The sequence below is a fragment of the Rana temporaria genome, chromosome 1, assembly GCF_905171775.1.
Source record: "Rana temporaria chromosome 1, aRanTem1.1, whole genome shotgun sequence".
NCBI lineage: Eukaryota > Metazoa > Chordata > Amphibia > Anura > Ranidae > Rana > Rana temporaria.
Genome location: NC_053489.1, coordinates 183,060,449 through 183,074,187, shown reverse-complemented (window position 1 = coordinate 183,074,187; position 13,739 = coordinate 183,060,449). Strand labels below are relative to the sequence as shown.

Genomic DNA, 13,739 nt, shown 5'->3' with positions numbered 1-13,739 from the left:
CTCTTCAAAGCCACCTAATCAGTGGCTTGACCCCAATTGTGACCCTCCCCATTAGTGGAATCACATGACCAGTACTGGTCAGAAGTCTGTCGCCTCTTCACAAAAACTAACTCTATTTTCAGACATTTCCCATATCTATTCAGATCCAAATTGACAATTATGATTAAGTAATTCTTATCCCATATACTATTTAGCAAGTCCTTGGCTTATTACAAAGCATATCAGGAAGCTGGCAAGTAGTGAAGGAAGGATAAGGGTGACAGAATGCACAGGCAGACCCCACAGTTCTGTCCTGACCGGTGTCTAAAAAAAAAAAAAAATCCTGGGTAGAGATTGATGCTAGAAACAACTCCTGTCATGTATAATAATTGACAGATGTGTATAACTGCATATCTTTTATAAAATGATGCACAAAGACCAGCAAATTATGTATATTTTGCAAAATCTTGAAAGCCACAAAGGGATTATCCATGTAAAATATTTACTTAAAGTGGTTGTAAAAGGTAAAAGTTTTTTTTACCTTAATGATTTCTATGCATTAAGGTATAAAACCTTTTAACTGCAGCTCCCTCCACAATACTCACCAGAGCCCAATCTTGGTCCAGCATTGTGCACTCTGCAGCAGCTCTTCTTCCCTCTCCCGACTCTCATAGCCATTGGCTCCTGCTGTTGTCAGTCTCTGTGAGCAGAGAGCAGGGCTGAGCCTGGACCCGAAAAGAGGAGGATCGAGGCTGCTCTGTGCAAAACCACTACACAGAGCAGGTGAGTATAACATGTTTGTTATTTTTACCTTCAAAGCAGAGTTCCACCCAAAAATGTAACTTCCACTTTAATAGCTAGATTCAGATAGGGCGCCGCATCTTTAAGGCGGCGTAGCGTATCGTATTTACGCTACACCGCCTTAAGTCAGAGAGGCAAGTACTGTATTCACAAAGCACTTGCTTCCTAACTTACGGCGGCGTAGCGTAAATGAGGAGCGCGCCTAATTCAAATGAGGATGGGGGGCGTGTTTTATGGAAATGATTGGTGACCCGACGTGATTGACGTTTTTTTACGAACCGTCCGTGTACATATCCCAGTGTGCATTGCTCCAAAGTACGCCGCACGGACGTATTGGTTTCGACGTGAACGTAAATTACATCCAGCCCCATTCACGGACGACTTACGCAAACAACGTAAAATTTACAAATATCGACGCGGGAACGACGGCCATACTTAACATTGGCTAGGCCAGCTATTTGTTGGAATAACTTTACGCCGGAAAACGCCTTACGTAAATGGCGTATCTTTACTGCGACGGGCGCACGTACGTTCGTGAAACGGCATATCTAGTAATTTACATATTCAACGCCGAACTCAACGGAAGCGCCACCTAGCGACCAGCAGAAAAATTGCACCCTAAGATACGACGGCATAGGAGACTTACGCCGCTCGTATCTTAGCTTAATTTAAGTGTATCTGGTTTCCAGAATATGCTTAAATTTGCGACGGCGTAGATTCAGAGTTACGCCGGCGTATCTACTGATACGCCGGCGTAACTGTCTCTGAATCTGGCTATAAGTGTAAGGGGGTAGATAAGTAAGGGCATACCGATAACAAGGAAACAGACGGGAGGAGGCGCTCGAAGTACATACATTTTAAACTAGGGGAGCAGACAAAGTAGGTCAAATTGACAACGGGTGTAGTTAAGAATAAGAGTGAAAACTGAACGGGCTATAATTATGTTTTTGGATTTGTGTCTGTTTATTTTTTTGAAGAGACATTATGTCTAGAATAATGTAATGTATGGTTGTATTTATTTGTATGATAATCTCTTGTGACCTTGTTATAAAAGAAAAAGGAAAATAAAAGAGTAAATGTGAAAATAAGTGTAGATGACCCCCTGACATGCCACATTTGGGGGGGGGATACCCTTTTAGAGGTATCCAGCTCCCACTTCCTCCCGGGACACTGCAGCGCCTGAAGAAAGTTCACCCCTTCCCCCCTCCCTTTCGGCAATCATCTGGGACACATCACCGGTACCAGATGATTGCCCGGCCAGTCACAGTGCGCATCGCAGCTCGCGCATGCGCAGTGCGTGCCCACACTGACAATGCCGACGCCACAGAGAGGAGGGGGAGACGAGCGAGCTTCGTGCGCCCGCATCGCTGGAACCTGGGACATGTGAGTGTCCGATTAATAAAAGTCAGCAGCTACACTTTTTGTAGCTGCTGAATTTTATATGGGTGGAACTCTACTTTAATATCACTTTAAAGCCTAAGTTTAGCCAAAGAAAAAAACAGCACCAAAGGACATTAATTATTATCACCGAGAAGTGTGCCTTGTGCTGCAGCCTCCTGTTTAGTTGAAATCTTCCTCTTCTGATCCCGTTAAAGGATGGGCAGATAAATGAAAGGTCAGTCTTTTTCTTTTATAGATCACGTTTCATTCATAGAATAGTTCAGCTTCTATGAATGGAGGAAGGGGGAGGAAAGGACAGGCATAGTTGGCACTTCTAATGAGTGCATATGACACTATGGGGGTTATTTACGGAAGGCAAATCCACTTTGCACTACAAGTGCAAACTACGGGCCAGATTCACATAGAGATACGAGGGTGTATCTCCTGATACACCGTCGTATCTCTGATTTACTTCGGTCGTATCTATGCGACTGATTCATAGAATCAGTTACGCATAGATATGCCTAAGATCCGACAGGTGGAACTGTGTTACACCGTCGGATCTTAGGCTGCAATTCCAGGCCGGCCGCTAGGTGGTATTTTGGTTTATTTACACGACGATTATGCAAATGAGGAGATACGCCGATTACGAAACGAACGACCGCCCGGCGCTTTTTTTTTACATCGTTTGCGCCTGATTTGAATAGTACACTCCCCCTAGCCGCGGAATTTGAATTCCGCCGGGGGATTTACGATACCCCGCCGCAAGTTTTGAGGTAAGTGCTTTGTGAATTACTCACTTGCCTCAAAAACTTGCGGCGGCGGATCTTAAATCACATAGGTTACGAGGATCTAAAGATCCGCTAACCTATGTGAATCTGGCCCTACAAGTGCAAAGTGCACTTGGCAGTGCATTCGCTGTAGATCTGAGGGGGACATGCAAGGAAAATTTTAAAAAGCATGTTAGCTTGCACATGATTGGATGATCTAATCAGCAGAGCTTCCCCTCATTTCAGATCTACCCCTCAGATTTACAACGACTGCACTTCCAAGTGCTCTTTTGGTGCAATTTCAAGTGCACTTTGCACTTGTAGTTTGTACTTGTAGTGCAAAGTGTATTTTCGTTTTGTTAATAACCCCCTATGACACTTCCTTAAACCCTGCGCTGGAAGATTACAGTAGTGAGGGTAGAAGAGAAAACGGAGGAGCAAGGATTCCAAGTAAAGTAGGAGCCAGCATCACAAGGAACACTTGTAACTTATAGTAAGTAATCTCCCTTGTGTTAATTTTTGTATGTAAACAGAGTTGCGTATGCGTAGGAGTTACATCATCCCTTGCTGGCCAATGATGCCCTAAAACCAGCACCCTGTGTAACAAAAATCTTTCAAAACCATGACCAGGCACATCACTATTAGAACACTAAGATGATTGCCTGCATTTACTGATTTCCATGGAAACAGGTACATTCAAAACAGACACAGTAAAAAGAAGCAGTCAACCAAAAAGTAAGGTATACATTTCAGTCCTCCCTTGTTTCTATAGGTATCCTATAATCCCCCCTATCTTATATCAACAGATTTGCTCTACCCCAATCTATGATATAATTTTATTCAGCAGAATGACCGTTACCTTGGGGTCACCCCAGCCCACCTTTTTCAAAGGTATGGACCCCAATAAATAAAATGATTCTGCATCCTATTACATATTGCTTGCTAAATAAATAAATAAATAAATAAAGAAAACAAAGCTGCTAGAATGGCCCAGCCAATCACCTGACTTGTATCCAATAGAAAATCTATGGAAAGAACTATGGATCAGAGTTCATAGAAGAGGCTCACGGAACCTTCACGATTTGATTCATACAAGAGGCATCTTGAAGCTGTCCTTACCAACAAAAGGATTTTGTACCAAGTATTAAATACATTTCAGTTAGCATGTTCAATACTTTTTGTCATTCCATTCATTTTTATCACACATAACTTCATTTCAGAACGTATTTGTTTTGGTTTCTTTGCGTGTATGGATTGCATGGGTTGTCACAGATGTGGTGACAATTGCATGTCAATAGCACCATTAGAAATATATTTACCTAGAAAAATGGTGCTGTGCTCAATTCCTTCTTTTACCTGTATACTGTATATTAATTGTGCATTTAGCATCCTTATCATAACCGAGGAAAACTATTCACGTCAACCTCCTTAAAGTGGTTGTAAAAACTTTTTTTTTTAGCTTAATGCATTCTCTGCATTAGGGTAAAATATGTTTTGCAACTTGCAACATTTACCTGAGTCCTGAATCGATCTAGTGCTGTGCCTCTCTGCAGTTCTTCTCCCATCTCTACCCTTTCAAGGGAGGATTGGGCAGCGGGGGAAGCTATTGGCTCTTGCTGCGGTCAGTCAAATCTTGTGAGCAGAGAGATGGGCAGGGCTGAGTGTGTCTATGGACACACACAGCTTGGCTTGGCAAGCGAGCCCGCTCGCAAGTGGGTTGCTATGGGGGCAGACACAGAAGAAGAGGAGTGGACAGTGCTAGTTTAGGGCCACTCTGTACAATACCACTGCACAGATAAGGTAAGCAATAGCATAACATATAGCAATACTGGGGGAAAAAAATCTTTAGAAACACTTTAAGGTACCACAATAAATAGGAAACTTAGTGGATGTAAAAAGAATCCTGGTAGCAAGCATCAATTCTGCATAGCACCTAAATAAATTCCTAATGCCATGGTGCCTGGACGAGATATATTTTAATATATTTTTATACAATTTTGCTGTAGCAACTGATGTAAATATTACTTGAGCTTCATGGTGTTTTATTTAGTTTGAGCAACTGATATTTAAACAGTTTATACACGGTGACATTTACTATGGAAGAGAAACCTAGCTCCTAACAACACGGCGCAGGCCCAGCCTGGCTCTGTTAGCCCGTCTCCTCCCACCGCATACTTCAAAAGGACCCAGGGTTTTATTTTTAACATGCTATGAGAATCATTCAGATTTTCTCCTTCCCGAGGTTCATTTTTCTTCTTGCTTCTTCTTCTTTTATCTTCAGCCTGTTCTTCACCTGCCCACCCACTAGAACTGCAGCGTGGGCTAAAATTAGCCAGCTGAAGTACAGCTTTGCTTTTCTACTGTCACCTAAAGAGAGAATAATTCAGAACGCTCCTATCAAACTGTGCTACTGGGTTTAGCCGACTGCGTCACATTCCTTTTTTAAGTCAGCGCGCATCTATCTCCTGCCATGGCAACCAGCTTTAGGGAGAGGGAATAATGTTTTTCTTACGACTGCCTGCTTCGGTGCTAATTAGTGTCTATCTGAATGGTGCTTTCAGGGATGAAGACATCTAGCCAATAAAAAACACTGCACAACCCATAGTCGATAAAATGGTCATTAGCTGGTTCTCTGGGGTCTGAGGCTGCTGCAGATGGTACAGTGTGGCCTGTTACATCTACTGCTTGGGGACAAACAGCAGTCAATTGGTCAATACAAACATCACACACACACAAAAAAAAAACATATCAACTCTACATCATTATATAGTCCTGATGATTTACAGCACATGGTGGTATAGCGCAGACCACACTATAACAGACAAACATACAGCTATAGTAAAACAGTAAGGAGAACACAGTTAAGAGTAAAACCCAGACGGAGACAATAGAGAACAGGATTCAATTTGTAGGTCAGTACGCATACTTGGATGTGGTATTGTGAATTTCCACACGTCCAAGAGATAAACTTAAATAGGGCAATACAAAGCCTACCAACTTCTTGTATCCCTCTCTAAATAGAGTGGGATCACATTCGGTGTTACTGGATCCTATTAGCACGATCAGAAAATAGCTGACCCACATCTGACCAATCCAGAGTCCTCGCTTCATCTTCTTTGCATCGTCAGCAGTGGAATGACAGCAGCATACAAGATATGTAGGATGCTGCATGGTGAAAATATTTTGCCATGGTGAAAGTATACCATTGAAAGAAATTTGTATATACACTCACAAGCCACTATTATTAGGTACACCTTGATAGTACCGGGTTGGACCCCCTTTTGACTTCAGAACTGTCTTCATTCTTCGTGGCATAGATTCAACAAGGTGTTGGAAACATTCCTCAGAGATTTTGGTCCATATTGACATGATAGCATCATGCAGATTTGTTAGCTGCATGTCCATGATGCAAATTTTCCTGTCCACCACATCTCAAAGGTGCTCTATTGGATTGAGATGTGGTGACTGTGGAGGCCATTGGAGTACAGTGACCTCATTGTCATGTTCAAGAAACCAGTTTTAGAGGTTTTGAGCTTTGTGACATGTTGCTGCTGGAACTAACCATCAGAAGATGAGTACACTGTAGACATAAAGGGATGGACATGGTCACCAACAATACTTGGGTAGGCTGTGGCATCTAAACAATGCTCAATTGGTACTAAGGGGCCAAAAGTTTGCCAAGAAAATATCCCCCACACCATTACACCACCACCAGGCAGGATGGATCCATGCTTTCATGTTGTTTACGCCAAATCTGACCCTACCATCTGAATGTCGTAGCTGAAATCAAAACTCATTAGACCAGGCAAAGTTCTTCAGAACTTCTATTGTCCAATTTTGGTGATCCTTTGCAAATTGTAGCCTCAGTTTCCTGTTCTTAGCCGACAAGAGTGGCACCCGGGTGTGGTCTTCTGCTCCTGTAGCTCATTTGCTTCAAGGTTTGATGTGTTATGCATCTAGAGATGATATTCTGCATACCTTGGTTATAACGAGTGGTTATTTGAGTTAAGCCTCGTACACATGATTGTATTTTCCGACGAGAATTGTGTGATGACAGCCTGTTGGCCGAAAATCCGACCGCTTGTACGCTCCATCAGACAATTGTTGTCAGACTTTCCGCCGAAAAATGTTGGATGGCAGGCTTATACATTTTCAGCAGTCAACGGTCTGTTGTTAGATTTTCCTATTGTGTGTTGAAAAGTCCATCAGACAAAAGTCCAAAGTACAAACACGCATGCTTGGAATCAATGCTCACCAAACACGACATTAGCAGAAGGTGGCCAAAGGGCTCAAGAGCTAAACAAAAAACACGTAGTATGTCACTACATTCGTGTTTGTTGGCCGACAATAATGTGGCGTTTGTATGCAAGACAAGTTCATGGCCAACGCCCTTCGGACAAAAGTCTGACTCTTTTTCTGTGGAAAATCCGATTGTGTGTACGAGGCTTTACTGTTGCCTTTCATCTTGAACCAGTCTGACCATTCTCATCTGACATCAACAAGGCATTTTCCTGCACACAACGGCTGCTCACTGGATATTTTTTCTTTTTCAGACCATTCTGTATAAACCCTAGAGATGGTTGTGGGTGAAAATCCCAGTAGATCAGCAGTATTTGAAATACTCAACCCAGCCCATCTGGCACCAACAAGCATGCCACATTTAAAGTCACTTAAATCATCTTTCTTCCCCATTCTGATGCGGTTTGAATTTCAGCAAGTCTTCTTCACCACATCTTGATGTCTAACTGCATTGAGTTGCTGTTATGTGATTGGCTAATCTGTGTTACCAACCAAATGAATATGTGTACCTAATAAAGTGGTCAGTGAGTATATCTGTTGGAGAAGGGCAAAGAATACCTGTTGCTCTTGCCAGAAATTTTGCCAGCTAATAACTACATGAGACTTGTAAATGGATAGTGTGCCGCTCAGGTAAGAGGGGTATGCAAACCAGTGTGTCCGCAACTGCTGCTCAGTGCTGGCAGGGGATAGAGCCTGACCTGGCTCCTGCAATAGCTCAAGGGAGGAAGTGTGACCCCTGAATGTCCCCACATCCATAGTGTCCTACAGAGATGACATAAGTGTGACTCTGTGCTGGAAAAAGGTAGCTGCTATTCCACCAATTTGTGCTACCACCACCAACTTCTGAAGTGGGCATTCACCAGAACTAGGTTGTATAAACGCCTTTGATTTATCTTAGGGTTAATCACTCCACTATATCCAAAGATAAATCAAAGGCGTTTATACAACTAGTTCTGGTGAGTGCCCACTTCAGAAGTTGGTGGTGGTAGCACGAATTGGTGGAATAGTAGCTACTTTCTTCCAGCACGGAGTCTCACTTATGAGGGTTGTACCAAATACATTTGAAGAGGTTCACTGGCACTTAGTTATGAGCACATTTTAATGATTTACACGTGTTAGTACTTATGTTATGGGACTTTTTGTTATTAGCACATTTTAATGACTTTTATGTTCTTTTCTTCGTATATATATACACACTTTTTTTCAGTATATAATTTTCTTTGCATTTATTTTAGGTGAGTTACTCCCTAGGGCACATGATAACGTGCATAGGGAGACTGTTGCTGGCTTTAAAGTTTGGTTCACTATAAATATTATTACCGTATTTGCACAGTAGCACTACACTAATAATATATTGTAGGGTTGGCGCAGTTACCACTTTCCTCTTTTTTTTCACTATTTGAACACTCCCTAGCATTGGCGGTGTCCACTGTACTGCAGCAGACCCATAATAATCAATAACTAATTAGAGGGATAAAGGGTTTTTATTTGCGCCGTGACACACAATTTTCTTTACACACAGTACAATATAAATATGCAACTTTGTGTATCAAAATCAAATAATTATTTTCTGTTTTTCCCCCAAAAAATCCACTATGCTGTGTGACCTTCACACAGCTGACTGCCATGTTCGTAGGGCCATTTTTTTAAAATGGGGAGTCATTTTATCCTATTTCTCCCTTACAATAAAGCTGGCACAGAGGGTGTCTGCTCAGAGCCTAAACATTCGTTGTATGGGCTGATTACATTTATTTTGAACATGCATGGTTTTACACTAAGCAGACGCTGTCACTGCCAGCCTAAGCAAGGGCAATGTAAAACAGTGACTAGCGAGAGAAATCCAAGTGGTTGCCCAGTGGTGTCTTCTTACTGTAATTTATTAGCCACAATGGGAAATTATCATCTACAGTCCTGAGGTAACTTTAGCCAATGTATTCTAAAGAGCTTGCAAACCCTTATAATGAAATTCCCTAAATGCATGTATCTGCCCATAGTTACAAGTGGGAATATACTTTTCTTTGTGCCAGTTTGTCCTTTATGAGCAAATAGCTGGTGATCCTGCCTGTCACCTTGTTTTCTCTTCAGCATTTTGACCATGTCAGATATGAAAGCAGTTCCGTTATGGCATGTAAAGTTTGTGTCCCTCAGCTCCTAATTAGAACTACAAATCACCAAGCTGATGTGATGCACGATGTGTCTGTAACAATGTAGTCAGCCTGGCTGACATGGCCTACCCTGCCAGTCCTGATTGACACCAGTACCCAGTAGAAGCCTCACTGTCAGAATGGCCAGCATGTAGGAGACGGATCACACTGTGGAATGTAATGTTGGTAAACAGGGAACTACAATCCCCACCGACCCACATGCCATGTGGATGTTTGCCCTTAGGCCATACATGCCTCTGGATTGGATGAAGCTGGAATGGAAAGCCTGTGCGGTCACAAGACAAGTGGACAACATTTGCTTGGGTTATTATTTCTGGTTGTGACTCCACTAGGGAGATTTTCAGTGACATCATGTGCCTATGATTCCATAAATAAATGATAGTGGGGGGTGTCCCTGATATAGAAAGGAATGGATGACAATAAAAACAATGTCAGAAGCTCTAATCCTTAGTAACTCTACTAAAAATCTTTGTGTCCCCACTGGATAGCTTTTTTATTATTTTCTGTCCTGACAGGCAGTGAGGGGTAAACAAACCTATCCCATATTATATTAAAGCTAAGTGCCACTTGAACATAGGGGATCCTGCCGCCAATGCATTGAGATTTCATGCACTTCTTTTTAGAGACAGCACAAGTTTGAGTATAGCCTAAGAGATCATTCCTCAAATAGGTCTCTGATGTATCCATAATAATGAGCTGTCGCCATAGTAAAGAAAAAAAAGTAACAAAAGCTAGTAAAAAGTGTGTTCTGTCCACCCAGTTTACCCTAAGCCTTACTCACTTTGTCTTTACACTATGTATCCTATCACAGCCATACTTCCACCCTTCCTCCCATGCACATACTGCCTGATGTCATACCCTCCACATGCCTCTCCTGGCCATACTGTCCACAGCATTGCTTTCCTGCTTTTATGCAGCTTGCCGTCATACCTTCTGGTATCCCCACCTATCTGTTTTCCCCCCACACATTCTGACTGCCTTCATAACCTTCGAGCTGCTCTCCCAAACATACTGCCCGTGTTCATACTCTTGGCTTCTCTGTCCTGCACATACTATCCACCATCATACCCTCCTCACTTCTCCCATGCACATACTGCCTGATGTCATACCCTCCACATGCCTCTCCTGGCCATACTGTCCACAGCATTGCTTTCCTGCTTTCATGCTGCTTGCCGTCATACCTTCTGGAGTTTCCCCCCACACATACTGACTGCCTTCATAACCTTCGAGCTGCTCTCCCAAACATACTGCCCATGTTCATACTCTCGGCTTCTCTGTCCTGCACATACTATCCACCATCACACCCTCCTCACTTCTCCCTGCACATGCTACCTGATGTCATACCCTCCATACGCCTTCCCTGCACATGCTGCCTGATATCATACCCCCCCCATACTCCTCCCCTGCACATTCTGCCAGATGTTATACCCTCCATACTTCTCCCCTGCATAAACTGCCTGATAACATACCCCCCATACGCCTCCCCTGCACATACTGCCTGATGCCATACCCTTATAACAAAGAGATGGCCCCTGCCCATAACTGGCCTTCACAGCAAGGAGCATATGAAAGGGAATACACATAAACAGACAAAAACAGAGGAAATTCTCAGCTCAACTCCCCAACCAGTGTGCTTATCAACCAAATTAACCTGTCCAACAGTCTACGTTAAAAACAATTAAAATGCATGTGTTTCCACTGTGGAGACGCTCATACATTCAGTAGTGTTAGGACTGTAAGAAATACACAGGGTACCATGAAGAGGCCTTGCAGCTTACGCATGCGTTTGCAAATGTGTGCTAACTAAAACCCTGTTTTTAAAGCAGACTGCTGGACAGGTTAATTTGGTTGGTAAGCAGACTGGTTGGTAAGTTGAGCTGGGAATTTTCTCTGTTTTTGTCTTATATGCGTTTGACCTTCTATGTGCTCCTTGCCGTTAGGCCCAGTTATAGGTGGGGGCCATGTCTTTGTAACTGGTGCAAATTTGGTCAGGGGACACACTGGGCACCTTTGCTGCCATTGTGCTATGTGCTGGGTGTCCAATGTGCCCCTGTGCCTTTAAGGAGGACGGGGCTACATCCAGGCCCACCTGCCCCTTTATCTATCTATTAGAATGCATGTGCTTCCACTGTGGAGATGCTCATAAATTCAGTAGTATTAGGACTACAGGCAATACACAATGTGTAAAAAAGTTAAAATAGATGCGCAACCTAAAATATTGCAAAACACAGTGCAGAAAATAAAGAAAAATATATTTTTTAAATATTCTGAAATAAAAGAAAACAAGTCCAATAAGATGAAAAGGAAAAATCCAATTATGAACAGCTCCTAAAGCTTGGTGGTGATCCAGGAAACAGAGATACAAATCTTCCTCCTTTGTTTCTAAGCTGCAAACACAGGATACTAAAAGTGCAAAGTGTCCGCTTACCAGATAGGTTGGATCTCTATAACATCTTTTGGGCTCAGTATCAAAAGATATCCTCCTGGTAACAGCAACGATCTGGTCAACCTTCCTTCACTTCAAGATAAAAAACACTTCATGGTGCAGTACTTTGGTAAAAAAGTGTACCCTTTAACCTTTGATTAAAGGGTACACTTTTTTTTACCAAAGTACTGCACCATGAAGTGTTTTTTATCTTTCCTCTTCATACATATGGTCCCCTGTATTGCTGCATGAATCACTCCACTTGCACTGAGACGGTGAAGGATTTTTTTGCTAGACACACACCTAGCTGACCAGTGGATTCAGTGATGGAAGGTTGACCAGATCGTTGACTATTTTGTTCAACACTTGACTATACATGTTGTTGTTGCTGATGTTCATGCTGTGCCTTTTCTGTATCGTTGCCTTGTGATGAAAATAAAGAATTGGTAAAAAAAACAAAAAAAACACAGGGACCCAGTTATAAATTTGGTCTAGGTCTCGGATGTCACATGAACTAAAATTACGAAGGATGGTATTACCATTAGATGTTGTAAGAACACTGGGCCAGATTCTCATAGAATCGGCGTTGGCGTAGTGTAAGCCATTTACACTACGCCACCGCAACTTACTGGAGCAAGTGCCGTATTCTCCAAGCACTTGCTCCGTAATTTGCGGCGGCGTAGTGTAAATGGCTCGGCGTATGGCCGCGTAATTCAAAGGGGGCGGCTTGTATTTAAATTAAGCGTGCCCCTGCGACGATCGAACTGCGCATGCGCCCGGCGGAAAAATAACCCAGTGCGCATGTTCCAGCTCACAACAGAAAACTTATTCGTGAACGACGGAAAAAGCCGACGCGGACCCGACTCCATACTTAACATGGCATACGGCGGACTGGCGTAAGGTTACCCCTCATATAGCAGGGGTAACCTTACGCTTACGAAAAACGAGGTACGCGACGACCAAGCAACGCAAATTCGTTCGGGAATCGGCGTATCAGGCTCATTTGCATAGTCAAATGAGAACTGAACGTAAACGCCACCTAGCCGCCGGCGTCGCATTACATCTAAGATCCGACGGTGTAAGTGACTTACACCTGTCGGATCTTGGCCGTATCTATGCAAAAATGATTCTAGGAATCACTCGCATAGATACCCGGGGCCAAAAACAGATATAAGACGGTGTTTCCTGAGTTACACCGTCGTAACTCTTTTGAGTATCTGGCCCACTGTCTATATTAGTGTAAAGAAGCAATACATTACTCTATTAACTGATTTGTATCAAGCATAAGGTTCTGTTATATACTTTATTCAAATTAAATAATTATGGTTCATTTTCTAAAAAGGCATGGCTGGAGTTTAAACAAATACAAACATTAAAATAAAAGGAGTATTGTGTTTAATTATGCACATTGGAACTAGGTTAGCAGTGAAGGTAGAACTGCCTCAATTCTAGATCAGCCACTTGTCTTTGTTTCATTCCAAAGATACAGTGATAATTCACAAGTCATGTATAAACATCTATAAGAGGGTTTATGCCTGGTACAGTCTGGGAGGGAGCTGGAGAGCTTTTATATAAACGTGCAAAACAATCAGGAGATAACTGCCTTCTGGAAGTCCTATGTAAATGATGCAATGGTTGATTGCATAACAGCTAGCAAGACAGACAAAAGGCACTACGAAGATCAGAACAAACAATAAAAAATATGGTATTGGGGGATGTCCGTAACATGTAAAATCTGAAAACAGGGCAATTTCAGCAAAACACACATTATTTCCACACCATGTGTATTCTATTATTAGGGGGGGGAGGGAGGCTGGGTAAACACAATAGAAAATTTAAATTTTTACTTTTTTTTACAGTAAGAAAATATTTAGTTTTTAGGGTGAATGCAGAGCACAAAAACTAAGGCTGCACAATTTT

The 13,739-nt window shown here is 42.5% G+C and overlaps 1 protein-coding gene across 14 annotated transcripts in view; it reads right to left on the bottom strand.

The window, feature by feature from the left end:
• PITPNM2 (phosphatidylinositol transfer protein membrane associated 2) overlaps positions 1 to 13,739 on the bottom strand; it is a 439,829-nt gene that overhangs the window by 162,160 nt on the left and 263,930 nt on the right. The window lies entirely within an intron of this gene.